At 43.8% G+C, this 15,271-nt stretch overlaps 1 pseudogene; it reads right to left on the reverse strand.

The window, feature by feature from the left end:
* The window catches only part of LOC133022946 (uncharacterized), a 151,237-nt pseudogene that overhangs the window by 92,300 nt on the left and 43,666 nt on the right, over positions 1 to 15,271 (reverse strand).

Raw genomic sequence — 15,271 nt, forward strand, 5'->3', positions numbered from 1 at the left:
TCATCCATCCATCCTTCCATCCATCCATCCATCCATCCATCCATCCATCTATCTATCTATCTATGCCTTCAGGTGCTGGTGATGCTGCACAGAGACATGCACAGGCCGGGTATGTCACTGTGACACAACTAGAGGTACAAGCGGACAGAGAAGTCAGACGGGAGCAGCCCTGCCTCCTGATGGTCAAACACTCCGACCGGACGTGACACTTTCTTCAGGTGAGTGGTTTCAAGCATTCAAAAAAACAAAAACAAAAAAAGCAACAACCAGCCAACAGAGTCAGTGAGGGGACGTCTTCACGCACGGTCAATGTAAATTCCAAGAACCCCCCAAAAAACCCCAATGACCGTACCTGCTGGTGTGGATGTGGTGGCAGAAAAACAACAACAACAGGAAAGTAACAATGACTGTCAGTAGAATGATGCGAGGTAGCGTTGATGAGGGGAACGGAGGGACCTGAGAGGACGAGCAGGCAGCGGCGGGGAAATGCTTCAGTAAGCATCTCTGTGTACAGACAGACGAGAGATAGCCCTGTGAGAGCGAGGGAGGAGCGTAGACCTCCCTGCTGCATATCAGCTGGTGAAACAATCCAAACAAATACATTGTACACTTGACCCAACTGTGTGTGTGTCTGTGTGCGTGTGCATCGTGTTGTGCTGTGCTGATGTATGTGCTGTAAGTCGCGATGAGAGTGACTCTGGCTTTAGGTTAGTGTACACAGACTTGAAAAAAACGACTAACTCTGCAGAGCAGTGACTCAGATCATGTTGTTTAGAGTGAAACTTCTTCACTAGTTTCTTTTTTGTCAAAGGGCAAGTTCCGTGTCACTTTCAAAATACTGATAACCCATTTACAAAGAAGAGAATAGAACCAAATAAAAACATTCAGCTGTTAAAAGGACTTCATACAGTAGCATATTGTTTAAATCTGTTCAAAATCAACCGGAGAGATGCATGCACGATGTGAGTGAACATTATTTCTTCTTTTCTGTTTTTCACAATACTGTAACATTGTAGGTTTTGCATTTATACCTAGTCTGCTTTACAAACACTAACGGACACAAACGAAACGAAGAGAAGTCACTGACGTGCATGCTCTCATGCTGGAAAGAAAAAAAAAAAGATCACGACCATTATTAACATTTCACATTATAGCTATCAGAAACAAAAGAGCAGTGGATGGAATTAAACCATGAGAGACGTCAATGCGAGAGGGGCAAGTATGGAGGCAGGGTTCGTTTGGTGTTGTCGCGGGTGAAAAGGGTCCGAGGGTCATGACTGCTGGCCCCCCCACTGGCTATCCACGGGCCGCCGGAGGAGCTCCTCCACGTGCCTCGCCACGTCCATGGTGTCGTCCAGGTCGAAGTCTCCGTCCGCGTCCAGCATCGAGTCGCTCCTGACACAGGACAGAGATGGGAGTCACCCACATTCAGACACGCTGGCAGCACATTACCAAAAAAAAAAAAAAGAGCAGAAGCAACAACACATTCTTTAGCGGGACAAATGACACAAAGAGACGCTCACTCAGAGCAGCTCATAGAAGGGACTCACATGGGTGGGTATATGCCGTAGGTGTGAGGGTGACTGACAGGTGCTGGCGATGCGCCGTGATCCATGTAGGTTTGGTTCCCACCTGTTGGGTCTGGATTGGCTGTTGCAAACCTGCACACACACACACACACGATAAAAGTCTATGTTCATCAGTTGCCTAAGCAACTAACCTCAGCGTGTTTTCCAGGCCCTGCTGCATCATTACGGCCGTTCTCCGTGGTGCGGATGAAGCGACCGCGGAGAAAGGCACGGAGCGGCGCTCGCTAACTAACAAGCCTAACTCTAATGATGAGCGGAAGACAAGCTCTCTCAGGAACCCTGGCCCTCCCTAATTGGCCTCCTCCAACTGTAACAGCTGACTAATAGCTGATCTGAATTCAGGCTCCAATATTTAGTGATTAACTCTAAATGTTGCCACAGAGGGGGAAAAAAACCCCCCACTGGTGGTAAGGGGGGGAGGGAGAGCAGGAGGAAAGATGAACAGGAAGCGTTATACTCACTCGGGCACCACTTGTTTGATCTGCGGCTTCACGTAGCCGTCCACAGCTTTAGCTGTAAAACAAACAAGCACAGGGAGAGAGAATGACTGACGGCTCGGAGCGGTTGTTCCACAGCAGTGAAGACCTCTCTTCACCGTGGGGGCTGTGCAGCCGTTATATGACATTTTGAGAGTAATGCAGCCAATGCAAACAGAGGGTTGCTTACAGAGGGGAGGGGTGTAATATTTGGAGAACACCTCATCCTTGGGCCTGTCGGGGTAGAGGAACAGGAGGTGATTGAGATCGCTGATGCGGTCGGCCAGAGAGCGAATGGAGAAGTCTTTGGTTGTGTAGGGCATGAGGTTCCAGACCATTCTCTCACCTAGAGAAACACAGCGCCCACCACCGCAGAGTCAGTAGAATTACAATGATAGTAATTCAATCTTATTTTTCCTCCAGCAAATTGTTCTATTCAGTTTTACTGCAGTGGTTTTATCTCCGTGGAGGTTATGTTTTCACCCCTGTCTGTTTGTCTGTCAGCAGGATAATGCAAAAATTACACTGCAGATTTCCACAAAACCGAATGGAAGGATGAGAAATGGACCAAGAAATAACACAATAATTTTTGCCAGATTTGTCACTTAGCCAGATGTCAATTAGCAGAGGGTTACATTTCTGTATTTGAAGTCCATTAGGTCACCTTAAGCTCATCGTAAGCACCAAGCTAACAAAATACTAATTTAATAGTTTATCTCACTGCCCTCTAGTGGCCAGAAATTGCTTAATGCAGCTTTAATTTAGCCAAAAGATGGTTGATAGATAGTGACTGTTGATTTAGTTAGAGAATGACATCTCAAGTTCGCTGAAGCTGCCCAAAAACCTTTACAGCATTTTACAAGTAAGAGCTCCCTATTGTTAACTTGTTTAAGATTAAATAGAAGACTGTCATGTTCTCACAGGGTTTTGAGTGTCCTTACCTTGTACATTACAGCATTATTTTATTTTATCTTATTTTGTTTCATAAATAAACTTGACTTTGTAACAATAATTTGCACATCATACCTGCTTTATTAGGATTTTCCGCCACCCAGGCTATTGTAATTCCTCCGATCTCAGAGTCACTAAAGCGCAGAAGGAAAGTTCCGTTGGGTTTGGACATCAGCATATCCTGAGCCTGCTGCTTGTTCACAAAGCCCAAGATGGCCCTGAAAAAGGAGAGAGGAGAGCGATATAGAAAAATTTTCTTGTGCTTCCCCCTCAGCGCGTTTCACTCCCGAGTTTACTGACGAGAGTGGCTAGGCGGCTCCCCAGGGTGCCGTGGAAAATCATGCAAGTGAAACATTGCCTGCGATTTCGAGACTGACAAAATGGGGACAGGAGAAAAAAAATATTTTCATGGAGCATGCAGTCCAGCTGTCAAAATGAAAAAAGAGAGGTAGCACTTTTATTTGTCTGTTCTGACTCACGTTTCAGCCAAATACTGAAGCTGACAAGAAAAAAGATGAAAAAAAAACTCTCTGCAGTTTCCTTACCCGTCATTCCAGTGTGGTTTAAGATGCTTTTTTGTGAGTTCCATCACACCATCAAACCACTGCCAAAATGTGAAGTTCCTCCCTGGCAAGCTTTCCTGTAGAAGAAAAGGGGAATTTTTAAAAAGAGCACAGACGTGTTCAGACGATATCATGTCAACCGAGGCCAGAAATACAGAGAAAAACAAAAATGTCCTCATCCTAGTCGTATTTATGGTTTAACCGAGCGAACATGTGTGTGCGTGTGTGTGTGTGTGTGTTTGTGTGTAGCCTGCACACAAGTCTGTGAAGCGCTTGAAACTTGATGTTCCTGTGATCTAATGAGACCGATGGTGTGTGGTGAATGTGAGTGTGTTTTCCGCCATCGCCAGCTGCTTCGAGGCCAGAAAATGAGGCCTCTAGCCTTTCAGTGTGTGGACAAACAGGTCCATTAAGATAAAGACCTGGCTGCCAATGAGGCGTTCTCACTCAATTCCACTGCAGAATAGGGCAGCGGGGACGCCGCAAATGGAGCAAGAAATATCTCTTTGTGTGAATAATCCACCAGTAGTAAATTATTCCGCCGAGAACATGCGCAGCGGTGAAAACGGTTTACTAAAACTGGCCTGTGGGTATTTTAAAAAATGCAAACATGAGAAAACCACATCCTAAATGCAGCAGGATAAAAACCCAGTTCATTCAAAGTGATGATTGCAGATAGAACGATCCTTATAGGAGCTGTGTGTTTGCATACACAGAGGAGAGGCTGTGGAGAGCCACGGGAGAAAAGGCCACTGGAACTGACCCTGTTAAACTGTGACCAGGTCATAGCTATGCTGCGGTAGTCGTCGGAGTTGTTGCTCGAGCTGCTGAAGGCCTTCTGAGCCAGGAACACCAGGTTCTCCTCGGACAGGCCTCGGTTGCTCTGCACCTCGGCCTTGTACTTCATGTTGACGGCGTCACACAGCTGAGGCCAGAGCACCTTGTCTGGCACGAGGAAAGGCACCCGTCCCTGCGGACACAAGGGAGACAGCGGAGGATTTACACAAGCCTCAGTAACGGGAGCAAGGCAGTGTCAGGAGGCGATAAACACTGTCAGAGATAAACTGTGCAAAGATGAGCACATAGTGAACACGGCTATTCCCAGAGTAGCAATGTTTTTATATCGCTTCATTGATTCTGCAGGGATTACTACATATTTACCTTCTCACTGTTATTCTAACTTTGAGCTTCAGCTGCCAGGCTTTTTAACACATCTATTCATTTTAAGCCTCTTTACACTGGCTTTCAAGACCTTTCAGAATTGATTTTTATATTCTTTTAAGCACTTACAAGGCTCTTAAGGGTCTGACTTCTCATTCTATCCTTGATCTTTTATCCCCATACAACCCTGCTCGTACTTTGAGATCCTCTGGAAGTTTTAACTGTTCCAGACTCTCTACTGAAGAATAAGGGACAGAGCTCCGAGGGGAGATGCAGCAGGCTGAGTCAGTTACTCCCTTTAAATCAAAGCTTAAAATTTATTTTCATCATATCTGCATTCACTGATTTAACCTAATTCTAGTGTTTTTATTCTTTTACGGCTGTGAATTTATTAGTGAAGCACTTTGTAACTTGTTTTGATAAATGAAATACAAATATATTGCTATATTAAAAATGTTTTACTATTATAGTACGTAGAATGTAGTACCAAAAAACATTGAGAAACAGGAACATATAAATATTTGGAATTTATATTTGATAAATTAGGTAATTAATTGTTTATCATCGTAGCCTAGCACTACACATTATTTTTTAAATGTACAATATTCCTGTATAAAGCCATGCACAACAATATAATTAGGTACATTGGAAACACGTCAAAATAAAAATTGTGAACGCAGACACAATTGAGCAATTATTTACTCACCGGCTCTGCAAAAGCGTTGTCCCACAACACTGTTGCCGTGGCGTTATTGTCTTGGCTACCATGAACTATCACCACCACAGGAAGTGATAACGTCTGTTCAGAGAGAGAAAGAGAGAGAGAGGGGGGCGGGGGGCATCAGTGCAAGAAAGCTACAGGATCTATAAATACTGAACATACATGGTATGGCCTTCATTGTGGAGCTCTTTAAAACATCATTATAAAACCAGTGGGAAGACGACAGAGGAGGAAAACCAGTGGACGCTCAAGGTCTCCTGAGTCGGGGTTTACGAACGTACAGATTCCTGTTATAGTAGAAGCACGAATGGATTGTGTGTGTGTGTGTGTGTGTGTGTGTGTTTGTGTGTGTGTGTGTGTGTGTGTGTGTGTGTGTGTGTGTGTGTGTGTGTGTGTGTGTCAAGGTTCAGGTAGTTGTTTCTACCACCCGGTCTGTCTGGACCCTCTTACCTTCACTTGAAAGACAAGCTCATTGCCTCCAACACTAAACTGGGACTCGAACAGGATGGTGAACTTCTCCTCTGTGACAGATTCTGCCCCTCGTCTGTCCGATCGCTTGATCCTCTTCAAAGACTACATGAAAGATGTGTAACAATCAGGTATATTCTGCACATCTGGCCTGTGTAGTCAGGCTGACAAAACACACATCATAGATACAGTATGGTACACACATCCATAATTCACTTTTGAGTCACAGAACAGGGCTGACATGTTAATAATCCATGAAGGGCTCAGGGGATTGTTGTAAACAAGTTGTGTGATGTACAGAGATGCTCTACAGATGCTGTACACTTATCCTCTAAAAGAACTGCTGAGTTACTATGTATGTGCAGCACATGCTGTACTGAATTACCCACACTGCACTATCACAAGATAATTACCCTGGGTGGTGCAATGCCTCTTAACTGTCTTTCTTCTAAATCCTACAAGATCCCAGTAGATTACTATTACTTTATTGTAAAAAATCCCCAAACTATTGGAACTGCATTTACAAGTACAGATATTTCAGCCGAAGTGGATACATTTTGATAACCTCTGCCAAGGAGGCTACGATTTCATTTGCGTTTGTTTGTCAGTCAGCAGGATTATGTATAAAACTACTGGACGGATTACCACTAACTTTGATAGAAGGATGTGGTATTGGCCCGAAAAGAACCCTTTAGATTTTGCTCAGGGGGCAGATCCATGAATTTAAATTTTTCTATTTCTTTCTATGACAACATTTAGTTTATTTCCCAAAGAATAATCCATGGATATTGATAAAAAATATCAGGCATGTTTATGACTGATATTTATGAGCTTGTGCAATTTCGTGCAGGTCCAAATTAAAATCAGAGCTAGTTTATTGCATTATATATAAATTGTACCTATATGACCATTTTACCATCCATTTCCGTAACACTGAAGAACATAGCGATTGGTAATTGCCCCACTTAAAAGCGACCTACTTTACATCTTGCATGCAGAAAAAAATTGGACAGTTTTATTCAATTTTACACGATTCAATGTCTTACTATTTCTGAAATGAAAGCATAGAGCAAATAAACAATTGGAGCTTTTGAATAAAGGAATCACTGACTTCTTTTGCATAAATTTAATTTAAATGATTGAGCAACCAATTACATTGGCGCTGTCCTTTCTATAATGTCAAATCAAATGTTTGACCCAATGCTGTTGCAGAACTTCCATGATATGTGAATCCACCATCCTGCTGTTTTCCTAAGTTTGGGTCATTATCTTGCTGTACAATGAACCCCCGACCTGCCAGACTTTCATCCTTCTACTATCTTTTTCTCACCATTCTGATAGCAATAGTACTAAGTCCTGCACCATATACTGTCCTAACAGTCCATTGATAGGAACTGACAGAGCGTATTTGAGAAAGAATTGAGAAAAGCTGGAAGATAATGTCTTTCTTTTCCAAATTCCCTGATATGTATGATTTCTCAGATATGGTAACCTAAACCTTTTATCAAAGCCCAGTTCAAGATTATTCAGTGGACCTGTAATTCTTAAACTTTAAATCTAAAGAAAACTAGAGAAATTGAGGTGTTCTAAAACTCTGTTACACAAGGACAAGGCTGTAATATAAAAGTTATGCTTTGATATCATTTCAAATGAATTCTTTAGCCACTTTCTGCTGTATGAAGGACATAATAGTCAATTCATTTCCTGTAGCTTCATGAGGAATAAACCCTTCTGCTCGCTGCAGACACTCACCATGTTCCTGAAGTGGGCGCTGAGAGTGCCTGTGGTCTGATGGTACTCCATCACACAGTTATTGTTCAGAATCTCCCCGCTGCTGTCACTGAAAGAGAAAGAAGATCAAATAGTCAATAAGCTGCTGCTGTCTGCTGTGACGCACTCCCTGAGCTGAGAATTACATTCGTTCCAGAACTAATTAAAACAAAGTGATTCTCATTTAGACACCAGGAGCGGAACGAAAACCCCCACTCAGCACAGAAATGATGTTCATACTCGTCTTTTCATATAAGTGGAGGGTTTAACAACCACCTTCTTTATCTTCTTTACATGACAGAACAGCGAGCAGATGTGCCTGAGCTGTGGATCTGTGCCGCACCGAGTGCTTCAGATGACAAACAGCAGATGATGGCAGAGCTGTTGAATTGCTCCCTCATTTTACTACTTGCTGTCACATTGACCTACAGTCTTGGAAGGTTTCTATTAGCCAGGAGGAATGTGGACCGAGGCTGCGGAACAGGCTAAATGTGGATTCTGCATCCACACCATAGATTCCTCGGAGGAATTGTTCAAGTTCCAGCAGTGTCTCTGCGGTGAGGTTTGGAAACACACTGGGCCAGAGTTCATCCTGGGATCCAATCATCTTTGCAGAAAACCTAGACTTCTTGTCTTAATGGCGCCATGGGAGATCAATGCAGTGTCCCAGCTAAAGGAAGTTGGGCTACTAAAAAAGAAATGTTCATTCAAATTGAAGGAAGCAGACGGATCACATGCTGCTTCTACAACGTGAAAGGACATGCGTGACTCCCTGAAACATCAGCTACAGAATAGATTTTCGGTATTAAATAAACCACATTGTTAATATTGCCAAGTAGCAGATGAATGACTCAGAACATCTAGTGTCCTTTGTAATCGTTAGTGTTTTTTTGTTTTCAAAGCAGTGGACTTACTTCCTTGTGTTCTCGTTCTTCAGCAGGGCCTTGGCTTGCTGTTCACTGATGATGGTGGCTTTGACCTGGGGAGGGTTCATGTGCACGTTCAACTTCCCCCCCACCAAGAGTCGTACCGTGGCCGCAAACTTGGTTTGGGTTTTTAACACCTGTGGAGGCTGTTTCTCGATAATAAAGGTGCTGTGGAGACACGAAGAGGAAGAGAGGAGAAAGTCATTTAGTTCAAGTGCACATCATATTACATGGTAAGTTGTACTCTCGCCATGAAACCCCATATTTCAGAAAAGACTGTAATGCAGTTTTAAATATGCAAAATAGTATTGTTCATAGCTCATTTCATTCCTTTTTGTGGTTGATATTAGCTAAAGACAATGTTGCACACTTTTCCAAATAAAACCTCGGTTTCACTAAGGACTGGATCTTAATAAAGACTAAGTTAAAAATGTAATATTGGTCCATAGCGATATTAATCACAAAAAAAAATATTTTAAATTTATGACTCATCTTTGCTCCTGAGTGAAGGTTGTGGTTTTAATCTCTTCTTTGTTAGCAGAGAATGAGACTATATGATAATTATCTATTTTGTTTTATTACAGCCCTGCAAACTGAATGCAAACAATGTATGTTTACAATATAGAAAAAAACCTTCACCATTGAGATGGAGTCTTTTTGCTGTGAAGTGTTGAATGAAAAATATCCCGCTTGCTAGAGATGAAAAACCCAAGGTTCCTTTAAGGTCTCCGCACCAGCACATTTGAGTCTTTGAACATTGGCCTTATAAAATGACTTGAACCATGTGCATTAGCGGAAGGTCATGAAAGCAGTCACTGTTCAGCAAACTACCAGAGTAAACAGTTATTTTCTTCTGATGATGTCGGTTTGCTTCACCGTCGCCGGATTTCCACATTAGCACACAAAGAGCACGAAGCGAGGTAACAGCAGACACAACCTAATAATTAAGCCTGCGGGCTCGGAGGGAGCTCAGAAACAAACACACTCTGTTGTTATGATCCTTCCGAGCCCTCTCGTCTGCATCTGGACTAAGTGGTGTCGAGGAGACGAAACCCCTCACATCCCCTGCCTGAAACCTGCCGAACTTCAGCAGAATATATGGAGGATGTTGTTGAGAAGGCTGTGTTGGTTCAGTGCGTGATAGCGGTGCATTACTGTCTGGTCGTGGGCCCGTCTGCAGTCAATAACAAATCGCTGTGACAGTGACACTGCTTCTCAATATGTGATGGGTCCACAGAGGGGCAATCTTCTTGGAGAGTGGGAGAGGAGACTGTCAGAAACCTCAGATTACTTCCTGTTCAGAGACGGTGGACAGCTTAAAGACACTGGCAGATGTGCCGCTGGGTCCAGAAATGATGCAGGGAGACAACTGCATGTTAGATGCTGGATGGGCCCGCTTCACTTTATTTTAATCTCTGGCACACAGCATGTTCTGCGTCTCTGCAGATTTCTCTTGGTGCATTAAACCACCATCCTTCGCTTCGGGGGCACATTTACATTAAGTTCTGACTCATCTCCTTCATCCTCATCCTTCTCTGCAGATTTTGAATGATGGATGGATGACGCAATGTCTTAAATGTGATGTCTGGTGAACCCAGATGGACTTGCTCTGGCTTAACATGAGGGCTCAGACTTGAACACATTTAGACAGGACCCACTTCAACTTAATATACTGCAGCTAAACTTGCTTGAAGGGTATTTCAACACATTCATACTATGGAAGTTCTCAACTGCATCTTCATACACACAAACCAAACATAATCTACCTACTAATTCAACAAAAGTCTGTCTTCAGATTTGGCATGTGTATTGTAAAAGGCCCAGTGAAGTGTAGTGCAGAGGTTGGTGACAAACTACAGCAGTGGTCAACGACTGGGTCAAACCTCAGGTCAAAATCTCTCACGGATCATATTGATAATATGATTATTTGTCACCACATCGGACACAACACAGGTGCTGATTTCCTTCATTGCAACAACATTCAAAGAATGACCTCCTGTTTGGGAATTGGTCTTTAAAGTATAACCACAACATTTGTTTTATTGCTGCAATGCTTCATATTGAGCTGAATGGCAGAGCTTTTATTTTGAAAAAATGTGAACATGGGTCTGAATATAGTGTCGATAGCTTATCAGACCTCTGAACTCACCGGAAATAATTAAGTTTCTTCTTTCCTTTTTTTTAAAAATAAAATCTTCATTGCAGATGATCCAGGTAAAATCAACAGGACATTTTTTTACTTCATAAAAAGCTCTGCACACAACGCCAAGCACACAGACAATAAAAAAGAGACAGTATATTGTAGATCTGTTTGAAGAGGACTCACTAATGACAAGGAATAATTATAAAGTAGCTCAAGAGCATTAACATAGACCAAGGACAAAGAAGGACAGTGTTTATATTCTGTATAATATCTCTCTAAAGTAGTGTTAGGTTTCATTCTTAGTGGCGGGGAAAGCCATTCGCGTGCTGGATAATAACTGCATTGACACGCACAGGAAGCGTTGCAGCCTGTTAGTAACAGCCTCACTCTTTATGGTTTATACTTTAAACACTGGATCAGAACTTCATTCAATCACGGCTAATGCAAACCAAACATATCCTGCTGCCAGTGCTTCACACAAAACTAAAAGCTTTTCTTGTATAGCACACCGAAAACAACAAAGTATAAGATATTTTCATGAAAACTGTGTCTGCAAAAGAAGAGAAATATAAAAAGGAGCCAAGAAAAAAGAAGGATCAGCCACATCGAGCTGTTAGATGAAGAGCTGCAGGCGCACCTTCCAGTCCTCAGCAAACTTTCATGTGCACTGCTGCTGCTGCATGGAAAATTACTCACACCACGCACAGCATGAAATCAGATTGTGTTCGCCATTATTTCTGACTGACTCCAACAGAAGCAGTGTTTGTTTGGCTGCACAGACAACAGACACAGAGTGAGTAATAAATTCGCTCGCTGTTACCACCAAATCAAGAAGGACTGAAGTTTCTCGAAACTTCGACGGCTCGTTCTCGAAAGGGAATTCTTCAATATTACCCGCTGGTCATATAGTGAAGCGTTGAATCCAGAGATGACAAAACAAACAGCCCCACATCCTGTTGCTCCCCTAATGTGGATTTAATCCAGAAATGGATACATTTGATGCCTGAGTCATTTAATTTTAGCAACAGATCGTATCTCTCGCTCTCTGTAGCCTCCAAACGCAACAAAAAGTTGTGTAAGTCCGACCTGCTTCCAGAAAGGCCAGCCCTGATTGCAGGAAACGGCGATGCCTCAATACACAACCCCACTCACACATACGTATTGACAGTGATTGCAATCCCATACACCTTTGGGTCAAATTCTGTCCATTCTGTGTCTGTGCTGAGAAAAATTACATTTTCCCTATACAGCCCTGTCTCTGTAAATAGGAAACAGACAAAGTGCCTTGGACTGAGTCGAAAACTCAATCTCAGCCAATCAGTGTTCATGCTCATGCACAGGATAAGGGGAAAGAAGAGGACAAATAGGAAAGATGTGGGAATGGGAGCAAGGGAAAGGAAATCATGCTAACATGCTGAGGTGTTATCACATTGTCAAGAAGGAGAGATGAACAAGTTTGCTAGCACAGTTGAATTAAGGCCAATTTATGCCTCTCCGTTATTTCTATTACGGAAAGATAAGACCGCCCTATCCGTCGTGAAACGCCCTCTCCGAGCGCCTCCGACAGCTTTTCGTACACGTCTGATTTTTCTAACTATCCGTCTTCATGTTAGAGACCCGACGGACCGCTCTTGGCTGTGATTGGTCCGCGAACGACATAATTTCCGTATGACGTCATTTCCGTATTTCCGGACCTCAAACTTTCTGTTTACTTGTAGCAACAAACACGAACACAACTAGGATTCTACGATTAATGTGACGTGTGTGTTAAGCCAGCGGAGTTGTCCGGCTGACGGTGGCTCGTTCGAGCACTGAGGGCATGTGTGCACGGTCACATACGGTTAGAACGAGCTTTCAAAACGGCGCTAGCAGGCTAGGCTAGCCACCATGCTAACTGCGGTGGTAACAGTGCAAGAACCCGCCGTCACGACTTTAATTCCACTTCTATCATGACACTGTTTCTATAATACCGTCAGGTTAGAAGCAAACACTGGATAGTAGTAGTTAGTGTCGGGAGTCCCTGCTGACTGTGTGTGGAAGCTGGGGGGGAGCTAGGTCCGTGTAGCTTCTAGCTACATGTAGCCTCAAGCAGGTTCAAGCTGTGGAATCAGCAACACAGTTCGGAAACCGGGGAACCGCTGCGCTAAGAAACGATTACATCAGCATCTTGACCCGCTGGGTGTCACTTTACTTAGTTCTGTTAGTTGCCATGGTTCAGTGTGTGGGACGCAAGCTAACATGTCAACAGAGACACGTGGACTTCTTCTTCCCAAATGGGGTAGGCTTCTCTGAGCTCGTCTTCCGTTGCGCCACCTATGGGTTTGGCGGGGAATTGTTTTTAGACGGATAGTCGTCGGAGAAGTAAAAATCAAAAAGACTCTTTGTCTCCCGCTGAGACCTCTCCGAGAAACGGATACGTAGAAGTATATAAGAGCCTTTATTGTTACGTTGTGTTTTAGATGCTGTGCTTATATGTTTCAGGTTCAGCTATGAGGGGACTGAGGGAGTTGGGGGGGACTTTTTTGCTGTTGAGTTCAAACATGGATTGTTTTTGAAGATGAATGACATGACAGCTCCCCAAAAATTAAGCCAAAGGGTCTCAATCGCCCCCTGGTGACTGACTCTAGAATAGGTCATGAACCCTGCGTACTCCCTGTTAGAGAATGGGACAGGGTCCAAATAAAAGGTCAAAGTTCACGTCAAATAACTTTTTCTCAAAAAAGGCTTCTGTCCTTTTTGGTAGTTCTCGTCACAAAAATACAGTCGATCGAAATTTTTCTGTGAAGTTTGGTTTTAATTAGTTATTGGATGTTGTAAAAACGGAGTTATATGTCATGATTGACGGCTGAAACTGACTGAAAATTTGTCGAGCATGTGTTCAAATGGGACCTCGCTGCCACAGCAAGATGTTTAACACACTCACTCTCTCACAGACGCTCACACACAGACACACACACCACATACCTGGTGACCAATGCTGAAATGATATCTGTGATAGTGCTGTTGAGTTCGTTGAGCAGCTCTTCGATGGGGCCAGGAATGGGCAGCTGTTGTCTAAGGTGCTCTGCTCTCCTGATCTGCTGCCTGTTCTGCCAGATAGTTTCTGCCAGCTTCTCACACCTGAGACACACACATGTAGGAATTAGGTCAAAACACCGATTTTTTACAGCAGAAGGTCCATAATAACAGTTTCAATAACAACGGAACACAGCAGCTTCCTCTGGAGTTTTCCCCAGCCAGCCCCTAGCACAAACTCCGGAGAATGTCTGAATGAGCCCATGTGAGAAAACAGTGCAAGACTCTCCGCAGGATTCACGGTGAGCAAGCAACACGCTACAGATGCAAAAGTCAAAATAACAAAAATAATATTCATATCTCAGGTTGAAAAAGCAACGCTATACACATAGAAGACACCAAACAAGATGTCAACTGGGAAAGACATTGAGATCGAGAGCTTTGGTGATAAAGGCTGCTGCACATGATCTCCACAGCGGATTTAATACGTTACATTCTGCATCCGTCATGCTGCACCACCCCTCATCTGAATACTCCAAAGATTTCTGTGTTGCTGTGAACGCGTATGAGCGGAGAATCTCATGCTGCGTTGATCATCTATGAAAGGCAAACTCCGGAAAAAGTCTCGATCAAATTACGCAGACATTCTCCGGAGTTCATGTCCGAAAACAGCTCAGGATAGTTTAAAGAACCAATGTAATCCCTGAATGTATAGGGAAGAGTGTTTTTGCTCCGACAAATAGGCAGATGACCACTGAACACAGTCAGTTGGATAATAAGGGATTACAAGATGTCATCGCATGCCTGCCTGTCTCTCCCTTATTAGGCGGCCAAATAAACCCAGTTGAAGTCAATTTCAAGCTTGTAAACCTGTGACCTTATGTATTGTGAGGGAGTCTCGGGGCTGTGATCTTGGTGGGAGGTGGAAAAGAAACTCACCAGGACTGCAGGATGTCCAGGCCTCCCTCCGGCGGGCCCCCGTTGCCTGCCAGCTGTTGCCGTCTCTTCCACTGGATTAGCTCGTCATCCAGAATGATGGTCTGCTGCTTCCTCAACAGCTGCAGCGTTTTCTGGTGCTTCTCTGCAAGGTCCTGCGCGCAGAGCGACAAAGAAACGCACAGCCTCGGAATCACTGTGGAGTATTTTACTTGTACTCTGTGGAGAGGCTGACCTTCCATCAAAAAACTGGCATTGTACACATGCACTTATACACAATGAAATTCACGTCCTACCAGTCTGTATTTCTGTAGTGTGTTGGCTTCTCTGGTCAGCCATGCCTCCACAGTGGCTCTCTTGCTGAGGAGGGCGGGCTCCCGTAGCTGTCGGTCAGCAGGGGGCAGTGTGGTCAGGCTGGTCAGCTGAGCTGTGCAGGGGTTGGGGGGTGGGGTTCATGCCAGCCAAAGGGGGGGGACGGGTGGGTAAAAGTTAGAGATGGATGACAGGAAGTAAAAGTCTCTGACCTGTGCACGTACATGTTGCATTATCCCT

This window comes from Limanda limanda, chromosome 17 (assembly GCF_963576545.1).
Source record: "Limanda limanda chromosome 17, fLimLim1.1, whole genome shotgun sequence".
NCBI classification, from domain to species: domain Eukaryota; kingdom Metazoa; phylum Chordata; class Actinopteri; order Pleuronectiformes; family Pleuronectidae; genus Limanda; species Limanda limanda.